The sequence below is a fragment of the Capra hircus genome, chromosome 15 (genome assembly GCF_001704415.2).
Source record: "Capra hircus breed San Clemente chromosome 15, ASM170441v1, whole genome shotgun sequence".
NCBI classification, from domain to species: Eukaryota; Metazoa; Chordata; class Mammalia; order Artiodactyla; family Bovidae; genus Capra; species Capra hircus.
In genome coordinates, this window is record NC_030822.1 from 6954425 (window position 1) to 6981011 (window position 26587).

General features: G+C 39.2%; 1 protein-coding gene across 16 annotated transcripts in view; it reads left to right on the forward strand.

Annotated features, from left to right (window-relative positions):
* Positions 1-26587, forward strand: part of PHF21A (PHD finger protein 21A) — a 190234-nt gene that overhangs the window by 120055 nt on the left and 43592 nt on the right. The window lies entirely within an intron of this gene.

Below are 26587 nucleotides of genomic sequence, written 5' to 3' on the forward strand. Positions count from 1 at the left end.
GTGATCACTCACCTAGGGCCAGACATCCTAGAATGCGAAGTCAGGTGGGCCTTGGGAATCATCACTACGAACAAAGCTAGTGGAGGTGATGGAATTCCAGTTGAGCTATTTCAAATCCTAAAAGATGATGCTGTGAAAGTGCTGCACTCAGTATGGCAGCAAATTTGGAAAACTCAGCAGTGGCCACAGGACTGGAAAAGGTCAGTTTTCATTCCAATATCAAAGAAAGGCAATGCCAAAGAATGCTCAAAATACTACACAATTGTACTCATTGCACAGGCTAGCAAAGTAATGCTCAAAATTCTCCAAGCCAGGCTTCAACAGTATGTGAACCGTGAATTTCTAGATGTTCAAGCTGGATTTAGAAAAGGCAGAGGAACCAATGATCAAATTGCCAACATCTACTGGATCATAGCAAAAGCAAGAGAGTTCCAGAAAAACATCTACTTCTGTTTCATTGACTATGCCAAAGCCTTTGACTGTGTGGATCACCACAAACTGTGGAAAATTCTGAAAGAGATAGGAATACCGGACCACCTGACCTGCCTCTTGAGAAATCTGTATGCAAGTCAGGAAGCAACAGTTAGAACTGGACATGGAACAACAGACTGGTTCCAAATTGGAAAAGGAGTGTGTCAAGGCTGTATATTGTCACTCTGCTTATTTAACTTACATGCAGAGTACATTGTGAGTAATGCTGGGCTGGATGAAGTACAAGCTGGAATCAAGAGAAATATCAATAACCTCAGATATGCAGATGACACCACCCTTATGGCAGAAAGCAAAGAACTAAAGAGCCTCTTTATGAAAGTGAAAGAAGATAGTGAAAAAGTTGGCTTAAAACTCAACATTCAGAAAACTAAGATCATGGCATCCAGTCCCATCACTTCATGGGAAATAGATGGGGAAGTAGTGGAAACAATGACAGACTGTTTTTTGGGCTCCAAAATCACTACAGATGGTGACTGCAGCCATGAAATTCAAAGACGCTTACTCCTTGGAAGGAAATTTATGACCAATCTAGATAGCATATTAAAAAGCAGAGACATTACTTTCCCAACAAATATGCATCTAGTCAAGGCTATGGTTTTTCTTGTAGTCATGTATGGATGAGAGTTGGTCTATAAAGAAAGCTGAGCATCAAAGAATTGATGCGTTTGAACTGTGGTATCGGAGAAGACTCTTGAGAGTCCCTTGGATTTCAAGGAGATCCAACCTGTCCATCCTAAAGGAAATCAGTCCTGAATATTCATTGGAAGGACTGATGTTGAAGCTGAAACTCCAATACTTTGGCCACCTGATGTGAACAACTGACTCATTGGAAAAGACCCTGATGCTGGGAAAGATTGAAGGCAGGAGAAGGGGACTACAGAGGATGAGATGGTTGGATGGCATCACCGACTCAATGGACATGAGTGGGAGTAAACTCCGGGAGTTGGTGATGGCCAGGGAGGTCTGGTGTGCTGGAGTCCATGGGATCGCAAGAGTCGGACACCACTGAGCAACTGAACTGAACTGATACTAGTGTTTTAATTTCTTATTTATTTATTAAAAGTGAAATTCTTTTCCTTTGATTAGAGGTAGAATTTTTTTTGCATTATGCAAAGCAAGGCATCTCAGGTTGACTCACTTTTGTACAGCAACACTGTCCATAATTTCAGATCATTTCTGAGAACACTGTTGTTAAGAGCTCTTTCTCATTGAGTTATTTTGTTTTATGAAGATGAATATCTGATTAAATTTTTTTAGTAGTATGCATAATTCGGTGATTTTTTTTAAAATTTAAGGGAAATAAAAAATTTAAATTTTAAGTAAAATGGTACTAAAAAGAGAGGAGAGGCCTTTAATCATTGATACATGTTTTTAATTTTCTACTTTGTGACTCCATTAAAAAAAAAAAGAAAAAGCAACTCTGTAATTTTAAAGTAGAGATTCTGAAATTACCACTTTTCTAAAAATATCACTTACAGCTGAAACTTAATATATCTAAGCATTTTAGTTCTGGGGATGATACATATTTTCATAAAGATGTGTTTTTCCAAATGGAAATAGCACTGAGGCTTCTGAAATAGGGAACCTTTCCAAACAGGCTTGTTGTTGCCTGGGTGAAGACTATTCGGTTGCAACACTCTAAAAGGAAATCCTAACCTAGGAAGCAATTGATGAAGGGCACACATCCATAGAGTCTAATGCAACTTTTGAAGGCACTTGTATGGACCTCTGTGCAAGGTCTCGCCAGTAACTGTCTTGCTTTTTCTTTAACTGTTATTGGGGTATAGTTGATTTACATGTTGTGTCAGTAGTTTTCAAATTAAATACCGTATTCTCCATAGTGCACTGAGCCATGCTTATATTTTCACTTTGCTACTGTTATACACCGTATATCATTCTTATTTTTAATCTTCTGTAAGTATTAGTCATCATCCTAGAGAGAATTGCAGCCTTTTCTCATTGCCCTTTGTGAAAATGTCATCATTATAATGGGCAGTAGGGGAGCTTTATGGTGTTTTAAAAATCAAGTTCATCAGCATTTTTAGACTGTCAGTTCATTATTTAATGTCATTATTAGTACTAGGAATTCTGAGTATTTCATAACTCTAACTTTATAAAAGCAAGTTTTTTTCTTTTTTCTTTGAGTGAAGTAGGGAACAGATAGGTGTTATCCTAATTTTATAGATAGTTATCATCCTAATTTTATAGAGGAAACTAATATTAAAGTTTAACAACAGTTAGAACTGGACGTGGAACAACAGATTGGTTCCAGATCAGGAAAGGAGTACGTCAAGGCTGTATATTGTCACCCTGCTTGTTTAACTTATATGTGGAGTACATCATGAGAAATGCTGGGCTGGATGAAGCACAAGCTGGAATCAAGATTGCCAGGAGAAATATCAGTAACCTCAGATATGCAGATGATACCACCCTTAAAGAGCCTCTTGATGAAAGTGAAAGAGGAGAGTGAAAAAGTCGGCTTAAAACTCAACATTCAGAAAACTAAGATCTTGGCATCCGGTCCCATCACTTCATAACAAATAAAAGAGGAAACAATGGAAATAGTGACAGACTTTATCTTTTTGGGCTCCAAAATCACTGCAGATGGTGATTGCAGCCATGAAATTAAAAGATGCTTGCTCCTTGGAAGAAAAGCTATGATCATCCTAGACAGCATATTAAAAAGCAGAGACATTACTTTGCCAACAAATACCCGTCTAGTCAAAGCTATGGTTTTTCCAGTAGTCATGTATGGATGTGAGAGTTGGACTATAAAGAAAGTTGAACGCCGAAGAATTGATGCTTTTGAACTGTGGTGTTGGAGACTCGAGAGTCCCTTGGACTGAAAGGAGATCCACCTATCCATCTTAAAGGAGATCAGTCCTGAATATTCATTGGAAGGACTGATGATTTTTTCCAATACTTTGACCACCTGATGCAAAAAATGGACTCTTTGGAAAAAACCCTGCTGCAAAATTGAAGGAGGAGGAAAAAGGGATGACAGAGCATGAGATGGTTGAATGGCATCACCGACTCAGTGGACATGAGTTTGAGTAAACTCCAGGAATTGTTGATGGACAGGGAAGCCTGGCATGCTGCAGGTCGTGGGGTCACAAAGAGTCAGACATGACTGAGTGACTGAACTGAACTGAATATTAAAGTGCGAGTACTGACCAGAGTCATATAGATGAGATGAAAGGGAAGCCAGCATCCTGGCTGGTAATGTGTTTTAGCCTTCAACCCAAGCTCTTCCCTTGTACAGTACATCAGGTACAACGTTCTCAGGGCTATTTTTGTTTAAATGGAGCTCTTCGCATACAGATTTTTCTTTTCAAAACAATGAGCATCTTAGTTTTAAAAAGATTCTACTGAGGGACTTGTTCTGGTTCTGGTTTTACAGCCTTCTGTTACCTCAGAATTTTAAAAAATAGTTTTAAATGGGTCTGTGCCATTTGGGGGAGAAGAAAAAAGCCCAGAGACAAACTTACCTGATATTGCAAGTCCAAAAGAGTTGAAACAATAGTTTTCAAACTTGCATAATGTTTACAGCAGATACATATTTACTAAACTAATGAATTTTGTTTAAATCCACTTTATTTGACCTGTGTTTTAGGTAGAAATGTACCATCAGTCTACTTATTGTTGAAAATAAGTTTTTTTAAGGGGAGACTTCTGTTATTACAAGTGTGTGATTTTGGCTTTGGGGAAGAAGGTAGCTGAATAAGGATGTTAACTAGCCCTTGGAAGCTGTCTGAAGTGAGGTGGGACTCAACACCCTGAAATAGGTGCAAAATATGTGTGTATATATTCTTGTACTTATGACATTTTTGGAGGTGAGGACCATAATTTTTCATTATGATATTAAGGGTATTAAAAATGTTGCCCCACTGGTGAGATACATGATCTAAAGCAGATCACTTACTAAGATTGAATATAAAGCATTTCCTTTTTCTCCTGAAATGAAGAGGGCCACATGTAAATATCTTTTTTTTAGAACAGTACTTTAAAAAGCTAGAAGTGTTTGCTGAGGAGTCATAATTTATAAACAGAAAGGAATCCAATAGATTACTCTTGCGTTCTACTGGAAAGTTAAATTTCACAGATTATAGTAAGTACAAGTTACAGATTAGTTCCTTTCTGAAAAACATTAGCCATTCCACAATTATTTTGAGGTCTAAGTAACCTAGTTATGAAAGCCAAATATAGAAACAAATCTTGAGGATGAAGGAAGGGAAAAAGTTGCTCCAAGGAGCTCAACTTACCATTAAAGCCCAGCCAGTGTGCCAGACTGTAATGATTTAAATCACTAATGAAATTCATGTTGTTTGAGAGGAATTTCTTTAAACATTAAGTGAGGTAGTAATTTTCCAGTAGTCAAATTTAATGAAAACATTTACTCATGTAAATTGGAGCTTTATTTTTGTATAATAGTTTTGCCACTTTATTTGTTTTTACTAAAAATAGCCCCTCTTTCTCTTATATTTCTGCATGAAATCTTGCAGAACCACCTCTAGAAATGGCATCATTTTGCCGTAAGCATTTTGTTTTCTCCCCCGTCTAGTTTTTATGAAGTAGTGCTAACTCTGCCTTAATTTGATTTGGCATCCCTGCGATTGAACATTTGTAAGTATCTTGTATTGTGGCCCATCTGGGTTGTCATAGAAACCAAAGACCTCCATCCTCTTCCCTCTAGTTAAAAATGGAATGCAAACAGGGCTTCAAAGTGACGTTTTTCTAGTACGAGTGACAGCCCTGTGAAGTGCAGAACAGAAAGGTTTCTTATTGGTTTTATTCTCCCATGGCCTGTCTTAGCAGTTAACTCTGATGCATGCAGTCTTTCTCTTGAAAATCTGGCAAGATACTAATGGAATTTTAAAAATGTAAGCATCAGGGGGAAAGAAAGAATACCGCTAATCCCCTTCCTGCTCTTTTCTTATACAGAAATGCAGTGTTAGCTAGCAGTGTTTTTGTTTTCTTCCCTGTGTTATTAGCTGCTCTGTTGAAGCTGTGGGACACGTGGCTGAAGCACTGATTAGTCACCACAACTGTGACTTTCATTATTTGGTCTCAGGTCAGGTGAATGTGGTTTTATCTCATTAAAACCTACAAGCCCATTGGTTAAGTACATGGCAGTAATTCACTGGAATAGAAGTTCATTGATATGGAAGTTTGAATGGCCATGTCATTGCTGCTGCTGCTGCTGCTGCTGCTGCTGCTAAGTCGCGTCAGTCGTGTCCGACTCTGTGCGACCCCATAGACGGCAGCCCACCAGGCTCCCCCATCCATGGGATTCTCCAGGCAAGAACACTGGAGTGGGTTGCCATTCCCTTCTCCAGTGCATGAAAGTGAAAAGTGAAAGTGAAGTCACTCAGTCGTGTCCGACTCTTCGCAACCCCGTGGACTGCAGCCTACCAGGCTCCTCCGTCCATAGGATTTTCCAGGCAAGAGTACTGGAGTAGGGTGCCATTGCCTTCTCCGGCCATATCATTAGGCATTCTAAAACATTGTAGAGACCTGATTCTAAAATCTTAATTCTAAAACACTGCCCCACTTCTGCTACCCTGGTAGTTACAGAATCCTTGACTTTGATGATTTTTCAACTTCCACATCCCCCCTCAGGTTCCCTCCCAGGGCAGTACATGACTTCTGTGAAGTTTCTGCTTTTAAAGTAGCTAAGTTATTAATAAGTTCCAGTGTGTTATTTCATGTGTGTTAGCAAAATGTCTGGGTTTGATGGTTAAGATTTGTTGAACTATTGATGTGGCACTACTTAAAGTTTAGAGTTTAAATTCTTGTTTTAACATAGATTTTTAATTTAGAAAATGACACAAATAGTGACCTCTGACTATGAAAAAAATAATGAAAAACTGACCTGTAAGTTTATATTCTAATAGAAGTGTTCCAACGGGTTGCAACACAGTCTAAAATCATTAGACTGTTATAGTTGCTGAGTTTTTGGTCAGTTTTAAATCTACTGTTTTTCAATAGGAAAACATTTAAGTCTTTAACATCTACAGTTTGACTGTTAGCTAGTTGAGGTAATTGAGTGTTTTCTTTAGTCCCACATTTGAACTGTAGTCATTTTCAGCAGTGAGTTCAGAAGGATTATGAGTATTTTCATATCTTGGTGAAGGAAGACCCTGCAACTCCCAGTGGAGTATAAGTAAGAGGTAGGGTTTATCTGCTGCTAAGTCTAAAGGCAGGAGGATATAGTTTCCAAATAATACTGAATTCCTTGGCGTATATTACAGAAGTGAATAGTTTGTTTTCATAGCATAGCGCAGGGAAAGATGTAGCAGTTCCTTATGCTGGACATGTTGCTTTCTTCTTTAGTTTGCTGTCTTCACCTATAATTTGACTGGTACTATTTTGTTTGGTTTTGCAAATATCATGCAGTTGAAGGGGTTGACATACTGGCCTCCACACTCCAGTCAATGTAAAAATTAGAATCCTCTCTGCTGCTGCTAAGTCACTTCAGTCGTGTCCGACTCTGTGTGACCCCATAGACGGCAGCCCACCAGGCTCCCCCGTCCCTGGGATTCTCCAGGCAAGAACACTGGAGTGGGTTGCCATTTCCTTCTCCAATGCATGAAAGTGAAAAGTGAAAGTGAAGTCGCTCAGTCATGTCCGACTCCTAGCGACCCCATGGACTGCAGCCCACCAGGCTCCTCCACCCATGGGATCAAACAATCTAGAGAGGATTCTGGAGAAGGCAATGGCAGCCCACTCCAGTGTTCTTGCAGGAGTACTGGAGTGGGCTGCCATTGCCTTCTCCAGAATCCTCTCTAGATTGTTTCTATTTATCAGTGTCTTAAAAAAAAAAAAAAAAAGACTAAGAATGTTGGTAGTTGTTTAGTAGAAGTCCTATTGCTGCCAGTCTTGTAGGAAGCTGTGACTTTGCACAGGGGGATGGGGCAGATATTTCTCTTCACCACTGCTGTAACTCATGCTTAGGAGAAAAGTTAAGATGTTTGTGTATATTGGAGACAGTAGTACCTTGAACAAAATGAAACATGATGAATTGCTCACCCATTAAAGACACAGAAATTCTCAGGAAGGTATCAGTGTCTCTCATTCCTGTGCTTTGTCATCCCCAGATATCTATTGCTAATAAGCAACACAATATTTGGTTCTCTCAAGTCTGTGTTTTCAGGTCAGTTTCTACACATCATTGACATAGTTTCATGTCCTGTAACCACCAATCTAGTAACTTTTCAGCTCCTTCAGAATTACACGTTTTAGTCCTCTACATATACATTTAAAAAATTTCCTTTCTAAAAATAGACCTGCATTTCCAAGTGTATTTGTTAGAAACAAGATAGATTAATTCTATATTTTATTCTCAAAGAACAGTCTTCTCAAATTCTTTACATAAATCAAACACTAGCATCTAAACTTGCAGTAGTACTGTATTTCTCCAAAGTAAAATTTTAAATTGTTATTGATACCCCATGTTTAATTGTTTTTGTCTCAAGAAAGCCGTTTGGATTGTCACTGCTCAAAATGTACACTCCCAGGTTTGACTTTCTTACTTGTACTGACTCTATTTTCTCTCTGCTTTGTTCACGTATTTTTAAAAATCTTCCAATAATTTTGCTTGTTAATCTATAAGAAATGTTATAGCTGTTTTACACACACATCTTCTGTTTTCTAAAATAGCTACATAAATTTCTTAAAGAATTTAGCTTTTTAATATTATGCCACAAAATCTAATACTGTACTACACACTTTGTAAGTATATTCAATAAATAATGTCGTCAAAACTTGACTACCTATTATAGCCCTAACATCCTTTTAAATCTAAGATGAAAGAATGATTAGCAAAGTGTGTGCAAAATAGCAAGCAAATTGGTAGTTGTGGATTTCAGAGAATGTTCTGAGAACCTTTTCTAATGCTGCTTTAAATTTGTGCATTAATCACACAGATAGAAACCCATTTCTGGACAAGTTGCCAATCTTTAAAACAAAGAAGACCCAGAATGGTTTGTATTTGTATTTCATGCTCTTGTCCACTGGGATTCAGTAATCTTTTTAGCCTCTCCACAGCCGTACATGTATATTTCTGGGTAGCAGGCTGATTGCTGCTGATGGTACTAAAATGTTTTGATAGGAGCAAACCTGTGCTGCCACCTTCCTCATGAGCCCAGTGTTCAGAGATGACCTGTTTGCACATGGGCCTGTGGTGTATCATTTTTTGGTACAAGAGCAGTAGAATAAGGTCTGACTCTAGTTGATTGAAGTGGTAGTTTTAGATTCCGATAAGAGGACCAGTTGCTGGTGAGGGAGGCTGAAACTGCAGAATGAGCTTGCAGCGTGAGGCAGATCTGCCCAGCAGCAGGTTGATTTGCACCGTGAGATGAGCAGCACACATAAACAGATGGCCCAACAGTGAGTCAGAGCCACGGCCTGAGCAGGTAGATTGGCTTTTGCCTAATTCTTGGCATGGTTATAGACAGTGGTTAATGTCTACCACTTTTAAAACTGAAATATAAGTACTTGGGGGAAGAAATTCTACTCATTAGGAGATGAAAAATATGCATATTAAGCAGAAGAGAAACCTGACTGTCGCTGGATCTGGACATTGAAACCCAACATTTTCTGGAGCTGCTTCCTATAGGCATGGGCTGGCTTTATCTTTTGGCATTTGGTCATTCAGCATCAGTATGCTGAATACTTCAGCATTTAATATGCAGCAAGAATATCTTAAAATTATGTCTTTGATACTGGGTTTCAAAGAATTATGAACTATTTAGTTGCAAGCACAAGTCTGATATTTGGGCTAAGAAAAGCATTTTTTAAAAAGGATACCATGGTGGTAAGTGGCCTGCAAATATAAAAGTAATGTGTTTGTAATGGTATTAAGCAAAAGAAAAATATTAATGGAAAAATCTTTCAGTTTCAAATATAAAGCATAGAAGAAAAAAAGTGTAGCGGAACACCCAGATCCAATCATCCATCTTCAGACTATGAACGCAAACAATCATTTCTCTGCCAGATACTTTGAGAAGTACTAAGAATCTCATTAATTTTCAAAAACAAGATCTTGCTGTAGTTTATACCTCTAAACAAAGTGTTTTAAATGTAACATTTGATGAAGAATATGCTGTACCTCTGAATTCTTATACTTTAATCTTCTGATTGTCAGATTACACTTATCATAGACCAGTATCCTTAGTGCATAAGTTTGCCAAAGAAAGAGAGTTAGTAGTGAGCAGCATTGTCAGGGTACCTGTACCCTTCTTTAGATCACTGTGGTTAGGGAATATACCCAGAAACACAAGCTACAATGATGGAAACATTATTCTGAAATGTTGTGAGGGCTATGGATGCCATTGGTTAGGGCAAAGGTACAAATTTTGGCTTCTTTTGTTTCCAGTAATTGGGAGCTTCCCTCATAGCTCAGTCGGTAAAGAATCTGCCTGCAATGCAGGAGACCTGGGTTCGATTCCTGCATCAGGAAAAATCCCTGGAGAAGGAAACGGCAACCCACTCCAGTATTCTTGCCTGGAGAATTCCATGGACAGAGGCTACTTACCATCCATAGGGTCACAAAGAGTTGGACATGATTGAGTGACTAAATGATGATTCATGATTAACTGTGCCAGCCTCTATTTCCCAGACTGGCTCAAGCATGTAATACCTGGTCTTTGCTAGGGTAGGAAGAGCACTAATCTACCTTTGTATGTATTGAAAGAAGCATTCAGGGCACTGCATTAAAAACTGCAGGAGAATGCATTATTAATGGGATAGGCCTCCGTCTCTCTCTCTGTCTTCAAAAAAGGGAAAAAGGAAATCACTTATGTGTGCATTGTCAAGAAGGATAAAGACTGACTTAGTGCTAGTTCTTAATGAATTTTTTTAACAGGTTACTGAGAGATACCTAAGGAGAAATACTTAAGTGAGTAAATTACAGTTACAACAGGCAGCTTGTAGTCACCAGTGTGATCTAATTGTAAGAGAGACACCCTGTAATTGTGTCACCCTGCAAACTTTAGTTTATCGAGCACATTTCTTATAGGGTGCCACATTATCCAAGATTAGAAAAATAGTAATAAATTTGGGGTTTTAATATTGTAAAGATTATCAGAAGATTTTGAATCGCTTTTGGTTTGAATGAGCTCCCATCATCTGTTTGCTGGTTCCAGGACTTTACGATTTTGGTGTGTTTTTGCTACACATGTATAATTGAGCTGAATGTGTGTGCCAATAAGCAGAGGAGCTGTAGACCCGCGTTCAGCTTCTGCTTAAGTCTGCAGTATTAAAGTGTTCCTTTTGTTGCATGTGCTGGTCTTGCAGACTCTGTAGAGGCTTATCAAATGCCGCCAGTTGGTGCTGCTGGTATGAAAGCACAGGGGAGCTCTCATGTGGAAGGTTAATGGAGTGTAATTATAAAGAAAAATGAACTGCTCAACTACTCTATCTCTCTCTACCTGCACCAAGGGTGACAAGTGCTCTGATCTTTTATAAACCCTGGAGCAGAGGCTTAACCATCTAAAATTATGACAGTATAACTGTCACACACACAAACACCCTGTGACGTATAGGTATGTACCCCTGTGTAGGAATGATTCCTTCCTGTTACAGGAATTCTCGGGAAAGGAGCACCTTCAACCACCAAGAAAAGCTGCTTGTTAAACATTGTACTTTCATGTCACTTCTTCTTTTCCACTCAATTTGTTCCGTTTTCTTTTCCTGAACATGCTTTCCCCCTTCTGATTAGTGGCAAGACTTGACAGCCTGCGCACGAGTAGGTCCATTCCACTGTATCCATCAGATGATAGACATCCTTGCTTTCTCCGGGCAGGTCTGTCGTGCTCGCCCTCACTGCTGTCCTTAAATCAACTGCGTCCTTCCAAAGGGGATGGAAACGGCCATCTCCTCTCATTCTCGGCTGAATAGAGGAGGCTGTAGGAAGCCCGGATGCCGTCTGATGGGTCTTTTCCTGGGATGTCCGTATAGCAGTGACTGTTAACGCACATTTCTGTGGGCTTGCCATGGAGTTAGATCCTTAGGTCCTTTGGATGAAAATACCACAGGAAATGTTTAGAAAGGAAAATGACAGCTGGGAGGTACAAGGACAGAAAAGGACCAAGGAGACATTCAAAGGGTGTGATTAATGGACAAATCTGTGTTACTCGTATGTCACATTGCCGGTGAATATAGCGAATCCATCCTGCTACTGGAACATCTGAAGGGTAAGCGGAGCTGGATTATAGAGCTGGGTTGATTGAGTGTTTTTGCCAGCTCAGCACAGAGTTGAAATAAGGTGTTGCAGAATGATGCCACAACAACAAAACCCCTGACATCTTGTTCTTACCGAGTCTAAAACATTACCACTCCTGGCGTGGCTGTGCTGCCTACTGAGATAAGTAAATTCAGCATCACATACATTAGGCCTGTGGAGACTAAGCAGAAGTGATGGCTCTGTCACTTGCACAGCCGTCTTACTGACTGAGCCCTGGTCTTGCATGGCGGGTGGAGGAGGGGCAGCCAGGATTCCTCGAAGCAGCTCTGAAAGCAGGGAGGCTGATTTGAAAACCTCTCTGGTTTGTAGTGTTATTTCTCCAGCCCCTTTGCATATGGATTTTGATCATCTGTGCTTTATTTTAAAGGCAAAATAGTTGTATAGTTTAAATGGCAGTAGGATAAATCTGTTAGTGAATAAAAATTTTAAACCTAGCTTGATATTAGTGGCTGGTGTGTAAAGTTTGCTGTGATTTACTCCCTTAAATTCTGGAACCCAATGTTTTACCCAGTATATATGCTGCCAAGCTTCACAGGTGGCACTAGTGGTCAAAGAACCCGTCTGCCAATGCAGGAAATGTAAGAGACGCAGGTTCAGTCCCTGGGTTTGGAAGATCCCCTGGCGGAAGGCACAGCAGCCCACTCCAGTATTTTTGCCTGGAGAAACCCACGGACAGAGGAGCCTGGTGAGCTGTGGTTCATAGGGTTGCAAACAGTTGAGCACAACTGAAGCAACTTAGCACGCACGCGCATACATGTTTCCAACATCCATTAGTGAAAGTCACTCAGTCGTGTCTAACTCTTTGCAATCTCATGGACTTTACAGTCCATGGAATTCTCCAGGCCAGAATACTGGAGTGGGGAGCCTTTCCCTTCTCCAGGAGATCTTCCCAGCCCAGGAATCGAACCCTGGTCTCCTGTGTTGCAGGTGGATTCTTTACCAGCTGAGCCACAAGGGAAGCCCATTACATTTATTAAATCGAAGTCATTGCTCCAGAATTAAAGTTTTTGGCTTGAGGTATAAGATTAGCAACAGTATCTTGGAATTGTCTGTCGTACGTCATAGGTGAAGGAAGCATGTCATTCTTGTCGGGTTGTTCATCATGTATCCCTCCTCAGCTGCCAGAGAGAATATCTTTGGTGACAGAATTACAGTCTTCTGGCCTTTTGGAGCAAGTTATCTAGGACATCGCAATCCCTTTAAGAACATTCCCAGCTCTTTTGATGCTCAGAGCCTATAGGAAGTTTTTCTAAGAAGGATCACTCTCTGTGCAATTTGCTCCAGACCCATCTATGAACCATCCATGCCTCATCTCTGACTGTCCCATTTCCCACCTTGACCGTATCCTCAGGTACCTCTCCTGCTTGGCCCCTTCAGGTTGTTGTGCAGGCTGTTCTTCTTCCTTGGCTTTCAATGGCCTGTCTTTGTTTCCTGGCAGTTACTATATCTAGAGACTGATGCCCAGCAGAGGACATTTCTCCCCCTGGCTGATCTCCCCACACCAGTTTTAGACAGTCCAGTATCTCAAAGATACTCCACTTTTAGACAGTCCACTTGGATGTCACCCAGCCTCCTGTCAACCCCAGAAGGACTGGCTCAGACAAATGAGCTTCAGCTCTTTGTTCAGTGAACAGAGCTTCATTCAGACTAGTTTTCTAGGGGAGAGGAAGTCCATATTCTAGTGCCCTTTTTACTATGAAGTAACTGCATAACTTTTGGCTAGCCATCAATCACCTCAGTGTCCCTGTCTAATCAAAGACAGTTGTCTTAATTCACCCCACACAGTAGTGAGAATCTTATTTGATAAGAGGGTATGAGAATTTACAAATACAAAGTGCTGTATGAACGTATGATTGCTTAAGCTAAAAGAAGCACACCATTAGGGAAATATTTGTGAAAATGGAATCACTTTTCATTTATGGTTCACTCAGAAAGTAAGATTCTTGAAAAATTATTAATGAATACATTAATAATCCATGTTTATAACATGGATTCCTTTTTCTTAATCATGTAAACTAAAAATCATTTAGTAAAAAAAGATCTGGAGTACTCAGAAATGAGAGCCAGTTAAGTATAGGAGATGTTTCTGGTGGTGTGGTTGATTCCAAGTCTGATGATTGCATTTTGCTTACTGTAATTCCCTGGGCAGCTTCAACAAGGTGGTTTTCATTTTTCTGACCTCTGCAGTGTGGCTGTTTAAACAGCTGCTTTCTTCAGTCCTAGAGACAGCTGCAGTTCAGTGGTAGAGAAACCGATTCCAGCTCATTCTTAGGTTGGTGTTACATGATGGGGCGGAGGGTAAATTGTCTACAAAGTACTTGAAGCTATTTGGATAAAATTGCCACAATTATGGAACATATTATTACTAAATTTTTTGTTCTTTTATATTTTGTGTATTGTTGTCTGTTTCTCTTAAGATATTTTTCTCAGTTCCCATTTATCACTTGCTTTTATATCTGCGCTTCTTCCCACTGAAGTCTCAACCCAGCCATTTAACAATGATAAATAAGATTTTGATTAACAGGAAAGCCATTTTGAATTTTGGGGTTATCTGAAGTTCTTTTTGCTATCCTTTTACTGTTGAAAAATTTCCTAAGTAATGACTGATCCCTTTCCTAGTAACTATAGTTCAGTGAATGTAATTCTGAGCCACCAGGAAGATCTAATTACTGTCTAAAAGTTGAATACTGGTAACCCATGGGCTTAATCTAAGTAATAAAGGTATTTTAACAGTGTAAAAGCAATTCTTGCATTAGGGCTTTTAGACAGGTCCTTCCCTCTCCAGTTGACTGTAGTCCCCAACACTCTTTATTGTCTCATAGCTGGCCTGCTTCATTCACATGCATTACCTGCTTGACCCTTGTTCATGTGAATGTTTAATCCTTGAATGAAACTATTCTTTAATGATTTAGCCTCTTTGTAGTGTGTCAAGATCATCATTGTGAGCGTTACTAGTTTTCTGTGTACTGTATAGAGATGAAAAGTAAAGATAATGAGATTGTATTCTTGCCATTTAGAGATTCACAGATTTATAAACAAAAGAAAATATTGAATACTGAGTGGAGAAACTGAGACCAAGATCAGGTAAATAACTTACCCAAGATCACAAACAAATTGTATATTAATAGATGTGAGAACTTCAGGTCCTTACCAGCAAGTTAAATAATGCAGTGAGAGAGAGGAAAGATAGAAATTAGGTATCAGGAACTAAAACTTTTAAGTCTGACTCTGCCCCTAACTTGAGACCTAGGTCCAGTCCCTTAGATGCTCAGAGCCTTACTGTCTTACCTGGCAGGTAATAGCTATTTGATACTATTGTTGTTGTTTTTATTGTAATCACTCACATTACACTGTATCTAAAAATCAAGAGACTACTGTGGTATATTCAGACAATGGAATATTATATATGGGGACAAAAAGACATGGAAAACCAATATTTATTATTAAGTGAAAGAAGCCAGTTTGTAAAGGCTACCTACTGTATGATTGCAACAGATGACATTCTGGAAAAGCCTAAATTATGGAGACAGTAAAATGATCAGTGGATGCCAGGGGTTGAGGGCTGGAGAGTTAGAGCACAGAGGATTTTTAGGGCAATGAAACTATTCCATATGATATTACAGTAGTGGATACATGTTGTTATATATTTGTCAAAACTCCTGTACAACATTAAGAGTGAACGCTAAACCCTCCTACACTGTTGGTGAGAGTGTATGGTACAGCCACTATGGTGAACAGAATGGTAGTTTCTCAAAAAACTAAAAATAGAGCTGCCATTGTTGTTCAGGGCTTCCCTAGTGGCTCAGATGGTAAAGCGTCTGCCCGCAGTGCAGGAGACCCGGGTTCGATTCCTGGGTCGGGAAGATCCCCTGGAGAAGGAAATGGCAATCCACTCCAGCACTCTTGCCTGGAAAATCCCATGGACGGAGGAGCCTGATAGGCTACAGTCCATGGGATCTCAAAGAGTCGGACACAACTGAACGACTTCACTTTATTGTTCAGTAGCTCAGTGGTGTCTGACACTTTGCGACACCGTTGACTGCAGCACACCAGGCTTCTCTGTCCTTCACCATCTTCCGGAGCTTGCTCAAACTCATGTGTATCAAGTTGGTGATGCCATCCAACCATCTCATCCTCTGTTGTTTCCTCCTCCTACCTTCTGTCTTTTCCAGCATCAGTGTCTTTTCTGATGAGTCGGCTCTTCGCATCAGGTGGCCAAAGTATTGGAGCTTCAGCTGTAGCATCAGTCCTTCCAATGAATATTCAAGATTGATTTCCTTTAGGATTGACTGGTTTGATCTCCTTGCAGTCCAGAGGTTTTTCAAGCGTCTCCTCCAACACCATAGTTCAGAAGCATCAGTTCTTTGGCACTCAGCCTTCTTTATGGTCTAACTCTCACATCCATACATGACTACTGGAAAAACCATAGCTTTGACTAAGTGGACCTTTGTTGGCAAACTAATCTCTCTGCTTTTTAATATGCTGTCTAGGTTTGTCATAGCTTTTCTTCCAGGGAGCAAGTGTCTTTTAATTGTATGGCTATAGTCACCATCTGCAGTGATTTTAGATCCCAAGAAAATAAGGTCTGTCACTGTTTCCATTGCTTCTCCATCTATTTGCCATGAAGTGGTGGGACCGAAATGCTGTGATCTTCATTTTTTGAATGTTGAGTTTTAAGCCAGCTTTTTCACTCTCCTCTTTCACCTTCATCAAGAAGCTCTGTAGTTCCTCTTCAATTTCCGCCATAAGGGTGGTGTCATCTGCATATCTGAGGTTTTTTATATTTCTCCCAGCAATCTTGAGCTTCATGCAGCCAAACATTTCGCATGATGTACTCTGCATATAAATTAAATAAGCAGGGTGACAGTATACAGCCTTGATGTACTTTTTTTTCCAATTCAGAACCAGTTTGTTGTCCCATGTCTGGTTCTAACTGTTGATTCTTGACCTGCATACAGCTTTCTCAGGAGGCAGGTAAGTTGGTTTAGTATTCCCATTTCTGTAAGAATTTTCCTCAGTTTGTTGTGATCCACACAGTCAAAGACTTTAGCTTAGTCAATGAAGCAGAAGTACATGTTTTTCTGGAATTCTCTTGCTTTTCCTGTGATCCAGTGGATGTTGGCAGTTTGATCTCTGCTTCATCTGCCTTTTCTAATTCCAGCTTGAATATCTGGAAATTCATGATTCATGTACTGTTGAAGCCTAGCTTGGAGAATTTTGAGCATTCCTTTGCTAGCATGTGAAATAAGTGCAATTGTACAGCAGTTTGAATATTCTTTGGCGTAGCCCTTCTTTGGGATTGAAATGAACACTACCTATGATTGGAATGAGAGCTACCATATGATTCAGCCTCCCACTCCTGGACAGATACCTGCAGAAAACGCTGATTTGAAAAGATCCATGTACCCCATGTCCGTAGCAGCACCATTTACAATATCCAAAAAGGCATGGGAACAGTGTAGATGTCCATTGACAGATGAATGGATAAAGAAGATGTGGTGTGTGTATATATACATACATATAAAAGAATGTATGGCCATAAAAAAGAATGAAGATATGATTTGCAGCAGCATGGAGGGACCTAGAAATTATCACACTAAGTGAAGTCAGTCAGACAGAGACAAATACACGATATCATGTATGTGTGGAATCTAAAACATGGTACAAATGAACTTATTTAAAAAACAGAAGCAGACTCACAGACATAGAGAACAAATTTATGATTACCAAAGGGGAAGAGGCAGGGATCAGTTCGAGTTTGAGATTAGCAGGTACAGACTACTATGTATAAAATAGATAAACAACAAGGTCCTACTGCAGAGCACAGGTAACTGTAGTCAGTGTTTTACAGTAACCTGTAATGGGAAAGAATATGTGTATATAACTGCATGACTTTACACCAGAAACTAACCCAGCATGGTAAATCAGCTATACTGCAATTTTAATAAAAAGAGAGAACTCTGGTATAAGCTGTGGATTTGGGGTGATAATGATTTATCAGTATAGGTTCATCAGTTTTAACAAATGTACCATTCTGATGGGACTGTTGATGTAGGAGGCTATGGGTGGAGGAGCAGGTAATATATAGGGATTCTCTGTATTTTCCACTCAGTTTTACTGTGAAGTTAAAATTGCTTTAAAAAATTAGGTCTATCACAGATACAGAGAGCAAACTAGTGGTTACCAGTGGGAGGAGGGAAGAGGAAGGGGCAGTATAGGGGTGGGAATTAAGAGGTACAAGCTATTAGGTATAAAATAAGCTGCAAGGATATATTGTATAGCACAGGGAAGATAGCACGTATTTTATAATAACTATAAATGGAATATACTCTCTAAAAATTGTGAACCACTATATTATATACCTGTAACTTATATAATATTGTGTATCAAGTATACTTTAGTAAAAAATTCAGTAAATTAAAAAATATAAATGAGACGACAACAAAAAATTAAGTCTATTTAAAGAAAATCAAGGAGAGACTTCCTTGGCAGTCCAGTGGTTAAAAAATTGTATTTTCATATCCAACTTGTCAAGCCCTTCCACTGCTGGGTGCGAGGGTTCCATCCCTCACCAGGGAACTAAGATCCCACATGCTGCATGGTGCAAACAAAAAAGATTAAAAAATAAAATCAAACAACAACAGCAAAAACAAACCAAGAGACGTGTCCTGTGTTTAGTGAAGTGTCCTCTTCTCTTTTGACCCTCACTATTTTGTTGGATGTGGAAATTGGAGAACAGTATGCCAGAGAGTGAGCTACACCTTTAGGACTGAAAAGTATGCTAACAGATGGTAAAACAACAAATAATTTCTGCTGTGGCCATCCCATCTTTTCTAAGACCTAGAATTATGTGCTTGCGTGTGTGTGTGTGTGTGTGTAAAAACTTTAAATACTTGTGTAGAGATTTGTGGATTGGATTTAGTCATTTTCATAGCTTGTGAAAAATGTTTTTCTTCATCCTTAAGATTTAATACGAATTAAAATTTCTTAATGAAGTGCGTTGTTCATGCTTTTCTCCTGTATTGCTAAATCTCTCTCTGTCTAATTAAAATTTCTAGTACTGACCGTTTAAAACAAAGAAAAACCAAACCTGCTCTGAAATTGTGAAAGATGAGTTCGGGTTTCTTCTGTCTCTTGCAGAAAACTCAGCCTAAATACAGAGTAATGCAAATCATCCTGTGTCACGTGTCTTGTAAGATCCAATCCCTTGGAGTTAACTGTCCCTCATCTTGGCAGCCTACATAGGTGATAGAACTGCTTCCTCTGTTGTTTTATTCGGGGTCTTGTCAGAAAGTGTATTTATAAACTGTTCATTTTTTTCTTTAAGTGATTATAATAAATACTTGGTGATAAAATACTGAAGCTGAACACTTTGAAATTAAGAGATATTCATTTAGTAGCTTTGGAATCTTTTAATCTGTGTGTTTATGCTATTATGGTAGATGATAAAAAAAATACGCTGTTCAGGTTGTACTTTCATTAAATACTTACCAATGTGCAATATCAGTGTTTAGTGGTTTATATGCCCTACTTTTGTTTCAGTGTGAGGAAAGCATTACATTTCATCAGAAATATTTTACACCTGATATATCCTGCCTGACACAGTATAGTATTCTAATACTCTTCTCTTTTTATTTCATTTAAGAAAAAAGCTGCAAAACTGAGGATTGTGGAAAGACATCCTCGTCCTTGGGATTGATTGATCTGTGACTCCGTGCGCGTATTCTGCTCAGAATTTGGTCAGATAGCCTGTTATGTTTGCTCTCCTAGAATCTGATTCTGTCGTATGTTTCTGTGGGGAAAAAAAAAAAAGGCTTCCTGCATTATCTCAAATTGTACCCAGGGCTTGAGTCACCAAAACAGTCTCTTGTTATCTGAGCAGTATTCTGTAAAATAATAGAGGTTTTTGGTTTTGTTCTTCCTTTTCCCTCCCCCCATTTTAGGATCATTATTGTGCTTAAATTGTATTTTCATATCCAACTTGTCAGGGACAGCTACTGTGCAGCCATTTCCAATCATACTTCTTTTGTGAGGAGAACCATAGCAGCTTCAGGGCAGAGCAGTGAGAGGATTTCTATGGTGAATGGGACAACTCTGACTTTAACAAGGCAGTGTTGCCTTTAAAGTTGTGGGGTAGAGCCGTGGAACGACAAAGGACAGGCTGGTGGTACGTGCAGGTTTGTAACAGATAGTTACAGAGGGCCACGCGTTGTACTGAACTGGAGCTTAATTTACAGGTTAATAGCCTGTGTGTCATATCTCACTGTGGTACAAACACAATGATTCAGGCAGTTTTTTAATATTAGCAAGCAGCTAAATTGTACAGATTATAAATGGTTCTTACGGGTTTTTTTCTACTCTTCGCATTACTGTATCTAGGGTCTTTGCTAGGTCAGGTTACATTTAAATTGGACATCTATTGTATGTATTCAGATTATGGCCCTGAACCACTAACAGAGGTAGAAGAATCTGGGCTGTACGAGATTTCTGCACAGGAAAAAATTCTTTACTGTGTTTGATTTCTGAGATAAAAGGGCAACAGGTAGCATTCTCTTTCTGAATCCTGTACTTTGTTTGGTGATTCTCATTTTCTAAGAAAATAACATAGTTTGAACAAGCATAAAGGGTTTGGCTAGATGTTAAAAATAAAATGATTGAAAGATAATTGACATTGAAAAGAAAAATCACGTTTAATTAGCTGTTGCTCTGAGCTTAAAACTCATATGAGAGAAATTGTATTATTCATTGGTTATCATCTCTGCTTTTCACATTGCCCTTGACAATTTCCTAAGCACTCCCCAGCATTTATTCATTTGATCCTCAGCATTTTTCTGGAGCAGGCAGGACAGTATAGTTTAGTACATCAAAGAAATACAGAGAACCTAAATGCAAGCTAACTGGGTTCTGGTTTTGGCTTCCTTCCTCTTTTATTATGGATAAATATATTATAACTACCATTCCCAGCATGCAGTGCTCTTTTTTAGTCTCTGTTGATACTGTTTTGTCCTAGCATCTGGGTGTGTTACATATTGAAACACTGTAGTTCTCCAGGGACTATTCTCTCTTGAGTAAACAGCTACACTCTTTCTTGTTTGACGCAAATTAAAGATAAGTTCTCAGGTTCTTATTAGAAGGGTTCATAGATTTAGACAAAGTTTGACTATAGCTGTCTTGGCAGTCTTTTATAGTCCTGCATAAGGAGTTGGGGGAAGGTGGGGTTGAGTTTACCTATTAGAGCGTGAATGAACTATTATAAGGAAAAAGTAAACTGCATTACAATCAGGCTGTCAAATAAAAGATCTAATCCCCAATGGAAATGGGATATAAATCCCATTGATATGAATAAAAGGTCTAATCTGTAGGGATGAATGTAAAATCTATTGATTTAAATATCAGTGTGTGTGTGTGTGTGTTAAAGGAAGAGTAAACCCCAAAGAATATTTTTTTAATTAAGAAAGCCAAAGTCTAATCATTATCATGACATATGCATTCTCTACCATCTGTTAAGCATCCATGTAGAGAATTTTAAACTTTACAGGAAAAAACCCTGATAATTCCAACTGCTGCTGTTCCTTAATTCATCTAAATTGTACTATACAAATTCTGTGACACCTTGCAGAACTGTAAAATATCTGTGTTCCCAACTCTCTTAAGACCAAACAAATCCTCTTTAGTAGACAATATACACAGTTCACGTATTAGATGAGGTGTAGATACTATGTGGCCAAACAGGTAGTGTTTCTCAAGAATATATTCCTTTTAAAAGAGGCTTGTAAGGTTAGATGCTATTTGTCTAATTCTAATGCTGGAACTTGAATGTCGAAGTGTTTGGGGGGGAACCTCCTAGTGCCTTACAAAATGAATGAAATGGAACCATTTTTATCTGAGTATATATGAATATTTAAATATATGTGTGTATTTTATCTATCCATCTATATTTTTCTTTTGGCTGCTCTTTGCAGTTTACTGGATCTTGGTTCCACAACCAGGGATTGAACCTGGGTCCCAGTGGTGAAGGCCTGAGTCCTAACCACTGGACCACCAAGGAATTCCCCCAAGTATATTCAGAATATGGCCCTGAACCACTAACAGAGGTAGAAGAATCTGGGCTATACGAGATTTTTGCACAGGAAAATATTCTTTGCTGCCCCCAATATTCCTCCTTCTGCTCCTCTGTCAGAATTCTGTTCTGTGTCTCTCCCCTGAACATTCCCTCTAATAACTTCAGTATGTATCTTCCCATTAAATTTCAGTTTTAACATCAAGAAGGAACTTATTTGTGTTTATGGCTTCTTTTCCTTCTTTTGTTGTTGTTGTTGTTTTTGATAAAATAGTGGAATCGTCACTTAATTTTCTATTTCCTTTAAATAGCATGTAGCTTTTACTCTGGATTGTAATTTTGTCATTGATGTTATGCCAGTAACATACCCTGTTCTTTAGAGAATAATTACATGGCAGCATTCTGAAGACTCATCTGATCTTTCTTACCTTTTCATTGTTATTGAGTATTGGTGTTGCTTATAAATACAGTTGATTAATTCTCAGTTGGACAGTAGAAAGGGTTCTTTTAATCCTCTTTTCTCTTTCTAAATTCTTATTTTATTAACAAATATAAATTTCTCCACGTTAGTTTTTCTGCACACAAAAAATTTAGTATCCTGTTTTCATTTGTGCAGTTGGTATGTCTGAAGACCTGCAAAGTTTTTTCATTGCATTTTAGGTATGAAGATGGGTAACGTTTTTTTCTTGACTTTCTGGATTTGTGAAAAGTTACGTGCCTCTATCAGTTTTTGGTATGAAGAATCAGGGTTATATTTTCTGATTGTGTGGTTGATCACAGAGGAAAAAAGACGAAGTTTTAAGGCAGTGCTGTGTGAGAAGATGATCGAGTGGGCATAGCCCTCTCATAACTGTTACATGAACTGGTAATGCTGAGTGGACACAAGTGAGCTGAGTGGCTGTGTCCAGTTGTGGAGGGCAGGGCTTGTGCCTGGAGTTGCTCTCGAGTGAAGCTTTCTGAAATTTGTGTGAGGGTTTGATGGGAATAAATTGGTGGATTGAGTGGAAGAGGAGGCTGTTCTTCCCCCATTCCATCTCCCTCCTGTATTGACAAAGGTCATGGCACTTGGAGTGATTGACTTACATAGCAGGAAAATGAACCTGATTTTCTGTTGAATTGAGCCTATAAACTTCTGTGTTTTTCTTTGGGGTCTGTCTTGCTGTCGTGTGAGCACGTTGATAGTATTGCTGAACATCACAATATTTATCACAGTGACTACCTGTCTCAGAAACTGTGACTTCACGTGTCAGGGACTCTGAACCCTTCTGCCTGAACAAGCCCTGGTGAAACCTAGTGATGTGAATGTCAAGGGAATCAGAGGTGTGGAATCATGTGCTGGGTTTCTGGAGCACTTCTTGACAGATGAATTGAAGGGGGCAGTACTAGCCATTCTGGATGTCTGGCACACTGGCCTGTTGTTTATAGAAAATATATTAAGGAGAGAAGATAGCAAATTGTTAGCTTTTTCTCTCTCCTTTCTGCCTTCATTCTTCCCAGCTTTTCCTTTTCCAGTTCTTTTGTCCTTCCTCTCCTCCCTCCTTTTTAGCTCTCATTAACTTGTTTTTTGTTGCTGTTCAGTTGCTGAGTCGTGTCCAACTCTTTGCAGCCCCATGGACTGCAGCACGACAGACTTCCCTGTCCTTCACTATCTCCTGGAGTTTACTCAAATTCATGTCCACTGAATCGGTGATGCTATCTAACCATATTATCCTCTGCTCTCCCCTTCTTTGGCCTTCAGTCTTTTCCAGCATTTAGTGAGTGACGAGTAGCCAGTTTGTGAGACTTTGCCTTTTCTTGAAGCTTCAGGATAATGTTCTAAGATAATTAGCAATGTTTAAGTTGAGTATATGTGAATAACATTGAAAATACCGAGTTGCTTATGCCTGTATAACCTTCATCTATGACCAGCAGAAGTCATGATTTCTTTGTTTAAAACACAGAATAGCAAGAGTATATAGGCTCACTACCTGTGAAGATGAGAGACTACTTACTTAAGAACTTTGTTTGACACCACAGGCTAAGACTTATGAAACACTGTAGCTCTCTTCCCTCACTGCCACCCAGAACTGGTACAGGCCTAGATCAGGGTCTTACTGGAGTTAATGTGATTATCGTTATTTGCCACTTCCCTGGTGGCTCAGATGGTTAAGCATCTGTCTACAGTGCGGGAGACCCAGGTTCGATTCCTGGGTCGGGAAGATCCCCTGGAGAAGGAAACAGCAATCCACTCCAGTATTATTATTGCCTGGAAAATCCCATGGACAGAGGAGCCTGGTAGGCTGCAGTCCATGGGGTCGCAAAGAGTCGGACATGACTGAGCAACTTCACTTTTACTTTCACAAGACTGAACTAGAACAGGCCTGGATGTGGAACCTAGAAGAGCCAACTACTGCACAGGGCAGCTCTCCCTTATTAGCTGGCCCTTAAAAGAGTGTGCAGAGTCTCTGTGCTCATAAAGAAGGAGCACCTCCACTCCAGAACTAATTGACGTAAAGACTCAACCTGAACCTTGATTAAAAAAAAAAAAATCCATAGATGTGCACAACTATATGCTGGATGTTCGTCTCATCTTCTGGTGAACACAGCAAGGACTGCCAGGGCAGTGCATTTCTGAGCGGCTCTCTGAAATATGCTAGCGCCTTCTTTCAAAGGAAGCATTGCACAGCTAATATGATCTGACCTGTGTCCAGTCTGCACAGCTCTCTGTTTTTTCTTTCTTTCCCTCTTCTCAAAGACTAGTAAGTTTGCAGGTATTATGATCCCACCTCCCCTCCTCTCTCTGTTTCCGGCCCTGGGGGAGGAACAGTTGTGAATGCATGGTGACTCACTGACTCCCACGGTCCTGATTCTGGTTCTGATTGGTCGTCACCTTGCTCTAGCCATATGGCTCAGAGTACTCTAGCCTGCGTCCCTTTCTTGTTCTTTCCCCTACTGTTCCCTTCTGTTGTACAAAACACGAGGAGTGGGTTCTGAGCTTTGTCTCTTGCTTCTAGTTTAACCCGGTTAGGCAGTAAGTGGAAGAGCGCAGTGTATTTCCCAAGGATGGCTGGAGAGGAGAAAAACACCCTTTCCTCTTGTGCCTGGTATAGTAATGATTTAGTTTCCGGTGCTAATTTTGTTCGAAGTCTATTTTTTGGCAGATATCACACTTATGTTTGTATTGTTTCTCCTCCTCCCGCTGATCTGAGCTGGGAGCTTTGTTTTTGTTTTGGTAAAGATTCTCTAGTCCCTTTCTTTAGCTGCCAGTGCTGCACTTTAACTAGTTTGTTAATATGTTTAATTAATGCTGATTAATATATTGGGGAGGGGGACTGAAAGCAGCTCTAAATAATTATTTAATTGTTCAATGTCTAAATGTTGTGGCAATCACCAAATAATAAAATCTGCATGTGATGCTCAGAATCATCCATAGCACCGCCGCTGTTACTCCCCTTCTCTTAAACTATATCCGTCCCATTACTCCGCCTTCTATATTTGAGAAATAGGATTTTGAAGACTTGAAAGTTATTTTTATAAGAATTTTATATTTTTATTAATTTGCATTTTTCGTATTCTGCAGATGGGTTTCTGGAAATACTTTGAACTCTGCATCTTTCTTTTTTCTTTTTAATGTGTAACTTCTCAGAGAGGCAGTGCTAGCAGAGTGTAAAGTACAGCCTCCTGCCCCTTCACCGCCTTTATACGATATTTTCATTACCTAAAAAGAATCAGTAAAAAAAAAATTTTTTTTCGTCAAGAATGTATTTTGTATTGTCTTAACATTTTAAAAAAGTCCATTTTGTAAATATCTTAATGTTCAAGTAGGTTAAGCACATAACCTGCAGGTTTGGCTTCTTTAGAGAGTGTTGTGTAGTGAAGTTGGAAGCAGGAATATGAAAATCAGCCTGGCCCTTACAGTTTCACTTAACCCCTCATTTAGCGATCTTTATTTACTTCTTCTTCTCTATTTAAAATCTATATTAGAAAATAGCTATCTGCTTTTGTCAGAAGTAACAAACCTCAGCTAGTGAACTCACCTCAAAAGTGTAAATGAGGAGTGCTGCTTAGACTTTCTTCTAGCCATTAGGGCCAGAGAGTCAGAGCCCAAGTTAGGCCCCAAATGGTTAGTGTACTTTCTCTGAGCCGTTTGCCTTCAGTTCCACTGCTCCAGACATCATGTGAAGAGACAGTCACTTAGCCACGTAGTTCTAGAGGCAAAGTTTAGTTGCAAATGAAGTTAAGTCTGCGCCTCCGTGGAGCATAACTTTGTTGAAATGTAGTATTATAGTAATGAAGGTTTCTGAACACACCATTTTCTTTGATTTCAATAAAGTCAGGGAAGAAAATTTATTTGAAAATTTCATCCCATGTACTCAAAACCCTACTCTGCCTAAACCAAGTTTTTGTAATCCTGTTATATGAGTTACCTGTTTCAGTAATTTAAAGTCTCTTGTATATATAGTGCTTGGATCGAGGTTTCTTAAAGTCTGTTTAATATTTTAAACTGGGGTACATACATGATGTTTGTTTGATTAATAAAAATTAGTATGACTCATATCTATGTTATCAGATGCAAAAGAAAAAAGATGACCAACAATGTACACCACTAATAATTCTCAGTACTTTACATGAGGCATTTTGGTACTTGTAAGAGTCTTAAGGTTATTGTTAATTACCTCATTTTACAGAACAGGAAATTGAAGCACAGATAGGTTATGTGACTTGACCAATGTCATATAACTGGTAAGTAGCAGAATTGAAATTTGACTTGAGGCAGTGTGTCTCCACAATCATGTATTTACTGCTACTTT